The sequence below is a fragment of the Megascapheus bottae genome, chromosome 13 (assembly GCF_031878675.1).
Source record: "Megascapheus bottae isolate mThoBot1 chromosome 13, mThoBot2.hap1, whole genome shotgun sequence".
Taxonomy (NCBI): domain Eukaryota; kingdom Metazoa; phylum Chordata; class Mammalia; order Rodentia; family Geomyidae; genus Megascapheus; species Megascapheus bottae.
The window spans coordinates 2,204,602-2,217,629 of record NC_143521.1 but is presented as its reverse complement, the minus strand read 5'-3'; positions in this window follow the sequence as shown (position 1 = coordinate 2,217,629).

Here is a 13,028-nt window from a genome sequence, read left to right as displayed (position 1 = left end):
CAGAATCTCTTTGTGCTGAAATCTTATTTAGAAATATGAATATCTAAGTAGTAATAACTAGATGTTTAAGAAAAGGCTTCATTTTACTGTTTATTACTGAAAGATGTTAGTTAAATTCTCATTAACAGTTTTAAACAGTAAAAGTCAAGCAAGAGGACTTCAAAACATTCTTTCCCTTACTGATGATTGTACAACAAAAGATCAAGCCCACTAACCAGAAGAAAGATCATGTCTATGGGATGTAAACAAATGTAGAACTTATGAGTAACAGTTCCTAGGAACACATTCTGTGTATGTAATAACTAGCTGTGTATGAAATAGAAATGTTTCATAAAGTATCTGGTATAAATAGTGTAGCTAGGTATAACGTCTAAGTACTGCTTATCTAAGCCTAAGGACATCCTTAAAAAGAAAAGGAAATTATAAGTCTGCATTGACAGAGAAGGTTTTCTCCTTTTTGGTCTGAACATCATAATTACTTATATCCTTAAAACTGGAAATAGCCGAATGGTGGCTCATGCCTGCAAGGATAGGGTAGTAGCCTTGAGTTGAAAAGCTCAGGGACAATACCCAGACCCTAGGGTAGGGCAGTAGCTTTGAACTGAAGAGCTCAGGGACAACACCCAGGCATAGAGTCCAAGCCCCACAACCACCACCACCAACAACAAAAATCTGAAAGTAAAATTAAAACTAGGTAATATCACTGATTTCTGTTGGATCCAAGTTAAGAAGAAAATCTTTAAATTGTTCAAAATTAATAATAACCTCTATTTATTGACTATTACTATATTCCTTTAGTTCAACCCAGTAAAGAATGGTGAGCATATTGCTAAGTTTCTAAAAGAAATTAAAGAGGTGAATTTATAACTGAGCTTATTATGTAAGAGAAAGCTGCTTGTGTGGCATGATGTTGATTAAGCAATATAAACTACAGATCTCACACAAGGGAAGGAAACATGAAGGGTGGCAGTTGTTAAAGATCCAAACGTATGGTGGGCTGGCAACCTGTTGCCGGGAAACCTTTCACAGTATGACACTCTTGTCTGGGGACAACCAAAGTTTCACTTATTGAAGTGAATCTGTTCATGATGGGCTGTCTTTTCAAAGTGGGGACTGCCACTTACTGTTGACCTAAGAGGTGTTTTTACTGAGAATTGTAAATTTTGTTAAACAGAGTGAGTGTGATACTGTTTTGGATCCTGTTTGCTTCCATGATACAGAATAGTCTTTTCCTAAGAATATAGGGTAACCATTTGTTCTCTAACCTTAAAAGCAGAGCAGTTTCTTGGTATTAATTTTTTTGTAATGAGTCACTTGAAAAGAATGTGGGGGTGGGAGATCAAGGGGCAGAGGTAGAGAAATGAAGAGAGGAATGATTGGGGAGAATTCAGCATAAATTTAATGCCAAGTCTATACAAATAAGGAATTTGAGGGAAGTTGATGGCTTAGAAAGGATAGAGAAGAATGATGAAAGATGTGACATCTCTCAAAATGCATTGTACTTATAAATTGATTTGTTGAAAGATAACTCCTTTGTACAATTACTTATCGATAATAAAATTAAAAACAAATAGGATGAAGGACTGGAAAAATCCAGTGTTTGACAGTTTTTACTTTGTGTGCCTGCATTTTTGAATCTCTTTCTAAAATATTCATTCATTCACCAATTCTGTGCCAGGCATTCAATGACTCACCTGAAATATTACAGAACACTGTAGTATATTATAAAATATAGCATAACAAAAAAGTTTAATACATAAGTGTAAATAATATAAATACAACTATCAATGGCATGAATATATACATTCTTAGGTAATACCAAGAACTGAACTTAGAGTTTTGTACTCATGTGATTGGCTTAGATGATATTATGTTACTTGAGATATATAGCTTTTTGCTCATTAATCTATGATGGACTCTGCCAAGTTTTCTATGAGAGCTAGGTACGAACTACTATCTTCTGGATTTTAACTTCCTGAGAAGATATGACACACTAGTGACCATTTAGTAAGTTCAACTTATTTTTATGTAAACAATAAGATATAAACTGACTTAAGAATTCCACACATCAAAAATTTTTCAAGCTGCTTTGGCACACCAAGGGAACAAAATAAAAAGTGATGATAGCATACCTGAAAACTGCACAAAATGAGAAACTAGAGAGAAATAAATTAAGTAACCAAGCAGTTTGGCAAGCAAATAGTTCTATCAGGTATTTTAATAGTCATTAAAATGGGTACTAATGGGGCTGGGAGTTTGACTTAGTGGTAGAGTTCTTGCCTAGCATGCATTAAGACCCAGGTTCAATTCCTCAGTACCACATACATAGAAAAATAAGCCAGAAGTGTTGTTGAGGCTAAAGTAATAGAGCTTTAGCCAAGGACAGTGCTCAGGCCTGGAGCTCAAGCCCAGGACTGGCAAAAAAATGAGTACTCATGCAATAGACTTAGTCATACAAAGGGAAAATATGGAAAAGAACATCTGCTAAAGAAAAATTACAGCTAAAATAAGGACAGAGACTGGTATAATGTTTTCACCACCTGAGTAAAAGCCAGAATATAATGTACTTTGATAAAATTTATCCATTTTGTTACTTTTTCTTGATAGGTTTGTGTGTTTTGTTGTGCTATTTTCATGCATATATATGTACAAGTAAATATACACTTATGTTTCTATATGTATACACATGTATATATGTTTATATGCATGTGCTTAAATGTGTACATACATATGTGTATGTGTATATTTAAACATACATATATATTACTTCTAAATAGATTCTTCCCAATTTTTCACAAAGATCACAGATGGACCCCGCATTTCAAATACCTTGATATTAGTATTCTAGCCTACAGAACTGTAACACCACAAAGCAATATATTTCAGTTGTTAAACCATCTAGTTTACCCTTCCTTATTACAAGATTTGCTTGAGCTGTGCAATGATGTGGAAGTAATGTACTTAGGATCTTTTAAGTACTCCCCCCCACCCACCGATCTCTCAGGATGTTCTTTCAGAATAAATCTTCCCTGCTCTACAAAGTCCAATTACTTAGAAGAACCGCATCTACATGAGCTCCATTCAACAGCCATACCTAAGTTACAGCCAATAGCTATCACCATCTATCCACCATATATATGAGCCACAGAAAATAACTAACCCAGTCAAATTCACAGATGACAATGGCAGTCTACTGTTCTTCATCAAACTACAACCACATGGAACTCCAAATGAGAAACCCAGATGGCACCTGGAGACCCGCAAGACAGTGAACGATGTTGGCATTTTTTCACCCCCACAATTTGGAATTGTCAGACCAAAACTTAAGATTAGCTCATAAGTTTTCCCATACCCTCTGCTATTTTGATAAACTCAATATATCATTCCCAAGCACATAAATTAAAATAGTTATTGAGTCCTTTATAAAGGCTTTACCACTTGTTGTTTTTCTTAGTGTTCTATATGACATTATATATTTGTCTATTTTTACACTTACGGTTAATCTCATATGGATACCATATCTGACTTCATTACTTGGTATATTGTATATACATTTATTTGCTTATTTGAAATAGGGAAGGGATGGGGGAAGTTAGATGACTGGAGGGCGTGGTGGGGGAAAGGGAGACAAAAACATGAGAAGGGGTATGAAGGTTCAAGAAGTAAGATACCCATTACCTGATGATTGTAAATGTAACCCCTCTATACATTATCCCAAAAATAAAATACAATTAAAAAAAGAAAAAGAACCTATCTGATTAAATGACCAGAGAAGTAGAATTTGGAAGTCAATGAACTTAAAAATATTTTTAACATTTACTATTTAATGGTTAAATATTATTTTGCTTAACAGATTAAATTTAACATCTATATCTGATTTTTCTCAGTGTGGTTTTCAAAACATACTATAGGCTTCATGCCATTTGGGAATAGCTACTTTTTTGTGCTGAGAGCCTGGATCTCTTTGTGAAAGAGTTTACATGCACTTAGGAAAAAACCTTTTTTTTTAAATCTTCTAAATTATGGTAGCACTTTAGTGATGATAGGTAGGTAGATTTTAAATGATGGAATACACATAAATCATGTATCATATTAGTTAGTTTTTGGTAGGTATCTATGAAATTTCAGTTATTTAGTTTCAAACATATTGAACAGTGTGAAAATTTAAATTCAATTAAAATATCTCCCAATACATAAATAGAAAAAGAGAGGGGTTGCAATTGTATATCTGACCCCGGGGGTTATTGTGTGGTGTGTGTGTGTGTGTGTATGTGTGTGTGTGTGTTGACAGGAAAATAAATACTATGTCTCTTATGCACAGAACTTTAGCAAAGTCTTTCTCTGAAACCAATTACCCTAGAGTGCTGAGGCTCTCCAGCCCTCCTAACACACAATAGCCTTAATGTTTAGCCTCCCCATTGCTGAAACAAACTAGCTCATGACTACTTGCAACTTACTCATCAAAGTGAAGATTTGAGGTATAATTATTTGCCATGATTAGGGGAAACCCAGAATTTAAGTGTAGTTTTCTCTATAGCTAAATTATTTATTTAGAACAAGAAAAATATTGGCTAAAATAATTTAGTCAGTTTAAATTTAACTGCTCAAATACATTTATTTTTATAACAGGATTAGAAAACACACTATGATTCAGATATAATTAAATTGACTTTTGCCTACATTGAAAGGTATAAATTTTAAATAATTATACCAGATGTTTTATGTAATGTATTATTTAAAGTATGCCTTACATTCATTGCAATTTAAGATTCTCTTTTATCAAGAATAATTGGTTCAAACTGCTTGCTTCCATGTACATGATATAAGCCATGTCAAATAATTTTCAGGAACTTTCTCTCCATATTTTAATTTATTGGTAATGACCCTTTATATTTACTTTTATTTCTTTCTGCACTGGACCAACACAGAGAAATAGTATTCTAGATAATAATGGAGTTACCCTTACTAAAATTGGACAAGAAAATATTAGCAAGGCTATTAGCAAATAAACTATCAAATAAACTCTTAACTAGCCTCTCAGCTTTCCTTATTGGCTCTTCAATCATATCTCAACATAGCAATCAGAGTGATCTCATAAAAGCAAAACTGAGATTTTGCCACTAGTGTGATCCATTCAGATTTCTGCGCACTTCCCTCAGAGAAGAAGCCAGTCACTAGCAGGGCCTAAGGGCCCAATATTTGCTATTCCTATTTTAATTTCTAGTGTGGTTTTCCAGAATCACTCTACTCCAGCCATACTAGCCTCCTAATTGTTCATTTAATTACAGGAAACACATCACTTACTGCACTGTCCTTTCTCTTGCTTGACATGCTTTTCTTCATTCACTAATTCAGTTCTCATTCTCTATAGCAAGGCCTTCCAAGAATCTTGGAATAAAATAGTATTAAAAGCTTTATTATCTTTCTGAGTCTTAAATTCTAATGAAGTCATAGACAAGAACTGATATAGTGTGTTACTATATTGTAGAATAGACACATATAAAATAAGTTTGAAAGTAAAGAAGTGATGAAAGTAGAAAAAAGTAGATTGGGAAAACTTGGAATATGTTAGATAAGTGATTAACCTCTACAGTTGGTTCAGTTGGTTTAACTGTTGCATTGTCAGCAAAGCCCTTTCTTACTATAGTTTTTCAATAATGCAATAATTTCCACATTACATTAATGACAAACTCTTTGGTTATATTTCTCTGTCACAGTGATTGCTAATATGTTTTTCTTTCTTTCTTTCTTTCTTTCTTTGTTTCTTTGTTTCTTTCTTTCTTTGTTTCTTTCTTTCTCTCTTTCTTTCTTTTTTCTAGTCCTGGGGCTTGAACTCAAGGCCTGCCTGTGCACTGTCCTTGGGCTTTCTCGAGGCTAGAGCTCTCCACCTTAGCCACAGTAACACTTCCAGCATTTTCTATGCATGTGGCACTGAGGAATGGAACTCAGATCTTCTTGCATGCTAGGCAAGCACTCTACCACTAGACCAAACTTAGGTCCTATATTCCTTTCTTTAAAAAACTAAAACAAAGACAAAAACAAAAATAAAAAAACTCTGGTTTGTGTAATACAGTTTTTGTTTAAAACTATGTAACTACAAAGGAGGCATGACTCATGACATTCAGTAAATATTTATTGAAATGATGATTAATCTCAAGGAAATAGTAAGGTTAATGAGATGAAGAAATGACAAAATGATTCCTCTACCAAGAGAGCTGAGATTATCAATTGACACATTTTAGAGTGAAAGCTGGTGTAATTCAGAGTGGAGTAGTAAAGGACAATACTCATAATAACAGGACAAGAGTTATATACATAATTTAACCTTTTTCCACTGTGCTATAAATTTTTCAACCTAGCAGAATACTAGAAATAATTGAGGTAATAACTATTCATACCATACTATGAAACCATGAACAAGCCAATTCTATATGAGTACTCTATACACATGGAGTAGGTACAACCAGCACAAGAGCAAGCTGTAAAGTTCAAGTTCCACGGAATCTTTTATAATGGCCCACAGGTTCAAGTGGTGATCTTGGTTAGGTTGTAGAGATGCCCATTTATAGTTTAAAGGACATCTTCAATGTCTGTGGAGGAATTTACATAAACTCAATGAGTAAAATTTAAATCTTTGCCTTCTAAGTGCTCACTTGTTTTAATATAGGTTAGTCAAAACTAGAGTGCTACAATAGCAGAGTATTAGCATACACATAAATTATTCCAGAAATAATTTAGATTAACATTTGAAACCACAGGCCTAGGAAATATTTAAAAATTCAAGTACAGTTCCTTAAAGTTCAATGAAATAAGTACCAGAAAGGATACTTGAAAGAGTTTTGTAGTGGAGTCAAGAGAAAAGAAATACACCAATGAAGAGAAGAGGGGTACAACATAGTCAGGAATTCACTATATATCTTACAAAATTAACAAAAGTGAGGTACATGTTGGTTTGGGCCAAGGGAAAAAGAGTGAACAGAGGAAGAAGGGAAAAATGAAATTGGGAATTTACTGTACATCCTACAAAATTAAGAATGAGGGAAGGGGTAAGTTGGGAGAGATGGATAAGTATTTTGAAAGGGAACACTGATTAGTATGCATTGTATTTATAAATTGACTTGTTAAATTGCAGCTCCTCTATACAACTACTCAAAAATAAATGAAAAAGGAAAAAGGAAAAAGAAGATTAAGACATGTATTCTACCAGTTTGTTTAAACTATCATTTTTTTTCTACATGTAAAATAATTCATAGAGTCTGGAACATATACAGGCCTAGTGTTCAAGTCTCAAAACACACACACACACACACACACACACACACAAATTTTTTGCTGGAAATATCACACTTCTAGACCTCAAAATCTGCTAGAGAGCTATAATAATCAAAGCAGCTTAGCATTGGCATAAAAATAAACCTTGTAAAACAATGTAATAGACTTAAGATCCAAAAATGAATCTATATATCAAAAATATTATATTTGACAAGTGAGCCAAATATATATATTAGAAAAAATACAGCCTCTTCAATAAACTGTAACTGGATAGCCACATACAGAAAACTGAAATTAGATCCCTGTCTTTCATAGATCAAATAACTCAACATCAGACCTGAAACTTAAAACTGCTATGAGACAGAGTAGAAAAAAACATTAGAACTTACTGGTATAGGCATATTTCCCAAGGACTTTTCAGGGGCTCATAAAACTTGGAAGAAAATAAACAAATGGGATTATATCAAAACAAAAATTCTTGCATGGGAGTTACCAAGCTAATAAGAGATCCTATAGACTTGGAAAATATATTTATGAGCATCTATCTAGCAAGGGCCTAATTCCGTGAATATACAAGTAGTTTAAGAAACTAACACTCTCAAATCAGTATCAAAATTAATTAATAGACAAAAAACTAAATAGAAATTTTTCAGAAAAAGAAGAAAGAATGGTCAAGAAACTCATGAGGAAATGTTCAACATCCTTTGCCATAAATTAAATATATATCAGTAAAATTATGGAGTCAAGAATACAAATGGAATTTCTAATGCTAGTAAGGATGTGGGGAAATGTAACCCTATTTCCTATTGTCAGGAATGAACAACCATTTTGGAAGTTGGTTGTAGTTTCCTTTAAAAACTAAATATAGGGATTGGGAAAAGAGAAAAACATTAGAAGGGGTATCAATGTTCAAGAAGTAATAAACCCACTACCTGATGAATGTAACGATAATCCCTCTAAATGGTACTCTGACAATAAAATACAATAAAACAAACCCTAAATATCAAACTACACTATGATCCAGCATTACCACTTCAGGCCTGTATCTAGCTTATTACAAGTAAAAATGCAATAAAGGCACTGTACATCCATGTTCATTGCTGTATTATTTATAAAAGTCAAGTTATAAAAGCAGTCTTATAATGGATGAATAAATTAAGAAAATGTGGTACACACAAACAATGGAATTTTACACAACCTCTTGAGAGAATAATGTGTTTTTAGGAAAATAATTAGACCTCTGAACTCTTAAGTGAAGTAATCTAGGCTCAGAGAAATAAATGGCACATTTTCTCATATATATGATAGCTATATCTAAAATATAAACATATATGATAACACTCACAGGGTTGTACACATATACATACAAACAAACCAACTAAAGGATGATATACATAAGATATGGAATCAACCAAGATGCCACTCAACAGATGAATGGATCAAGAAAATGTGGCATATGTACACAATGGAATTCTACTCTTCTATCAGCTTGAATGGCATTGCCTCTTTCATAAGGAAATGGTAAGACTTGGAAAAAATTAAGTGAATAAAGCCAGACCCAAAGAAACTTAGCCTCATGGTTTCCCTCATTTGTGATAACTAGAATATGTCCAGAATATTCTTAGAAGAGGATCACAATGTCTTAATAACCATGTGCATATAATCATACAAAATGATGCTTATCAAGATGATCTCCAAGAAATGGAAACAAGAGGATTTTTTTATTGTACTACTGGCAATTCTTTCTTTTCTTTTCTTACTTTGGTTTATTCGCTGTTGTCACTGTTTTCAATTTCTGTACCCTTTGTCTTATCTGATCAGGGGAAGGGAAGAGACATCACAGAAAGAGTGGGACAAAAGCTGAATCAATTCAACAGTGATACTCACTAGACACTACATTGAAGTGAAATGAAAGAAAATGAATGAGGAGGTACCACTGTTCAAAAAGAAATGCACTAATTATCTTACTTATGTAAGTTTGTATGTCAATTTTACAATAAAATTTATTGTTATTATAAAGGTGATGTACAGAGGGTTTACAGTTACATAAATCAGGTAAATAGTACCTTTTCATTTGAACAATGTCACCCCTTTACTATCTCCCTGAGTTTTCCTTGCAAACCTACCAATAAGTTACATAGTTCATTTTCAACATGATGTCCAGTGAGTAACACTACTGCATTTATCTTTGCCCCTCATTTCTGTGCCCCTCTTTACCTTTCCCAAAACAAATAAATGAACAAACAAGATCAAAAGAAGAGAAAATGGAAACAACATTAATGCCTTCCTTTATATTACTTTAATTTTTTTGAAAATGTAGAGCTGTCTTACCCATTTAGTGATTTGTTTATTAGTGATTTAGAAGGGGTTAGTTTCTTAAGCTCTAGATATTAAGTCTCTATCTAATATATTGCTATTAAAGTTCTTTTCCCAGCTTTTTGGTTGTCTTTCTAGTTTAGTATGTCCTTAGCTGTGCAGAAACTTTGTATTTTCATGTAATCATATTTATCAAGGCTTTCTCCTGTCTGCTTTATCCCTGAAACCCTATTCAATAAGTTTCTACCCATACCTATAAGGTCTAATGTTTCTCCTACTCTCTCTTGTAGTTTCAAAGTTTCAGGCCTGACTTTGAGGTTTTGATCTACTTTAAATTGATATTAGTGCATGGAGGCAAATAGGGATCCACTTTTAGTGTTCTGCATATGGATACACATAGGTAAGAATGGCAAAATAAAAAACACATGAGGAAATGTTCATTACCCCCTACCTCTAAAGCAAATGCAAATCTAAACAACTCTGAAATTCCATCTCATCCCTCTAAGAATGGCCAACATTTTGAATTTGAACAAGAACAAATGTCGACAGGGATGATGGGCAAAAGGAATTCTGTTGTACTGTTGGTGGTGATGTAAACTACTATAACCATGCTGGGAATCCGTCTGGAGGTTCCTCAAAAAACAAAAAAATAAACATAGACCTTTCCTAAGACCTAGCTATGCTACTCCCAGGCATCTACCCTGAATATAATGAGCCAAGATATGAAAGGGACACCTGTGCATCCATATTCATTCCTGTACCATTCACAATAGCCAAGATATGGAAACAGGCCAGATGCCCTACATTGGATGAGTGGATCAAAAAGTGTGATATCTATATACAATGGAATTTTACACAGACGTTAGAAAGAATAAAATCCATGTCATCTGCAGGGAAATGTATGGAACTAGAACAAATCTTGTTAAGTAAGGTAAGCCAATCTCAGGGAGAAAAATGGCATGTTCTCTCTGATGTGTGGAGTTATATCTAAAATTCACTGGCATATGATAAATTATATAAGATTATAGATACTCACACACAGTGAGACCAAAAGAGGATACACTTAGGAGAGAAATACAAAGAGGTAATGCCTAAGTGTGTCTTTATATTTATATAAAAATGTGTACATACTGAAATGAGTTCCAAGACATGGAAACAAGATATTTCTACCCCATTTTGTTATGTTTTAATTTGTACTTTTGGAGATTATAACTTCTTTACTTTATGCATGATGTGTTCAAGTGTACATCTTTTAAAAGGTTTGGGGGAGAGTATAGAACTCAAAAACTCAAAAGAAAAAGCAGTGGAATTCACTGCTAAAAATGATAGAAGTGAACTATACAACTCGTGAATGGAGAAGGGAGAAGGAGGGACTAGGAGAAAATGAGAGAACAGTAGACACAGTGCTCATTACCTGACTCACATAAATATAATACTTCTGTATATTACCTCTATAATAACAATGAAGTAGATTAGTTAAAGAGTATAACTGGTATATTTTCTTCATTAAACTATCATAAGTAGTTTTTACTAACATTCGAATTTATTAACTTATCTGGTTATCTTAATTTTACCAGTCAAACCATTAAACGTAAAAAGTATTAAAGTTTAAAAAGCACTTTTGTTCTTTTTTAAAATTTTAGAACTGTAGAGCTGCAGTTTGGATCTGGAACATCCTCATATATCCATATGTTGTCCTTAATTGTTGCTCCTCTCTGGGGCAGCAACACAGGAACGGGGAGGGACACACAGGGCCAGCCTGTAGTCCCCCGGGAGCCGAGCGAGATGGTAAGTGTCGAAGACCCAGCCCTCCCCCAATCACCGGGGAAGAAAAAACCACGCTGAGTCAGAAGCAGTGTTAACCATGAAAGCGCATCAGATCTCTCTGCTGATCTCTGCTGATCTCTCGTTCTCTCTGATGCTCTCCTCCTTTATTGCGTCAGACAATTAGTTACATACTGTTAGGGTAGGAGAAGGTGGGCACTGGGAAGCTAGCCAATAGGAAGAGGGCCCCTGTGCTACCACTAAGGGTCTGGGTGGGGCTTTCAGGTACTGGGCAGGACAGGTGCAGGAAAGCACGCGAGACTTGAGCTGCTGCGAGACCCGCGAAACTGCGGGGGGTTCAATCGAGTCACGTACACAGCCTTAAGAGAGGTATGCAAAAGACCAAATGCCTGGACAAAGCCCTTTAATTGCAGCTGAGCCAGAATCAGGCTTCAGGGATGGAGGCTAGGCCCCAACAATTCCCCCTTTTTTGTTTATTAGAACAGGGGGGACAAGCGCGCAAAACCCCTGTCTTAGGTCGTCCCCTTCAGGGGATCTTACCCGTCATTGAGCGCTCTGCGGCCTTCTGTCCCACAGTACAGATCACCCCCGGGCCTGTCTTAGGTTGTCCCCGCTCCAGAGATCTTACCCGTCATTGGCTCTCGGGGAGACATCTAAGGGGAGTCAAGGGATCCTTCCTCGTCATTGGGCTCTCCTTGGTCATAGGAGTTATTGGCATTGGTAGCAAGCCTCTGGTAATGCACCTGTACGTTCATCAATTGAGTGGATTCGTTCATCAACTGAATGGATTCTATCCTGCTTTGAATGAATTGTAACCTTATTGATAACACAGGGCCCAAAAGTTAAGAGTAAGAAGAAGAGGAGTATAGGGCCAAGGAAGGACATAGGGTAGCCATCTGTGCAGTCCGGTCCAGAGGATGTTGATGATGGGTATCTTGACTCCAAGAAGAAACAGGATCAGCACTGTAAGGTCCATCATTTATTCTGAAAAAGAAGAGAGAGAGAGATATCCTCAGGAGGCAGAGAGCCTTCTGGGTGTTCATCAGTATTATTGGGGTCCCTCCATATTTGGGGACAATATTTAAGATCCCTTGTAGGGACCCAAATTGGCTTTGTTTCATCAGTGGGGAAAACACAACCAAATCCTCTTCCAGCTGTAATGAGGGGGTCAGGGCCCCTCCACTCCCCATTAAGGGGGTCCTTCCACCGGACATAGACAGTTCGATAGGGAATAGAAGTTGTCCAATGTTTCTGGAAGGATGAGAGATGTTCCCCTTTGGCAAAATTTAAAATATTGAGAGTAAACAAAGCCATCTTTAGCTGATCATGGGGGGGGAGTGTATTCCCCCTTTTTTGTTTTATTAATTGAGATTTAAGGACATGGTTATATCTTTCTACTATTGCTTGTCCTCTGGGATTATGAGGGATGCCAGTAGTATGGGTAATTTGCCATTGTTTAAAGAAGTCATCAAGAGACTTGCTTACAAAACACGGACCGTTATCGGTTTTTATTTGGTCTGGCAATCCGAGAGTAGCAAAACATTGAAGAAAATGACTGATAGCATGTTTAGCTCTCTCCCCGGAATGGGCTGTAGCCCAACAGGCATGGGAAAAGGTGTCTATTGTTAAAAAAATGTATTTAAGTTTTCCAAAAA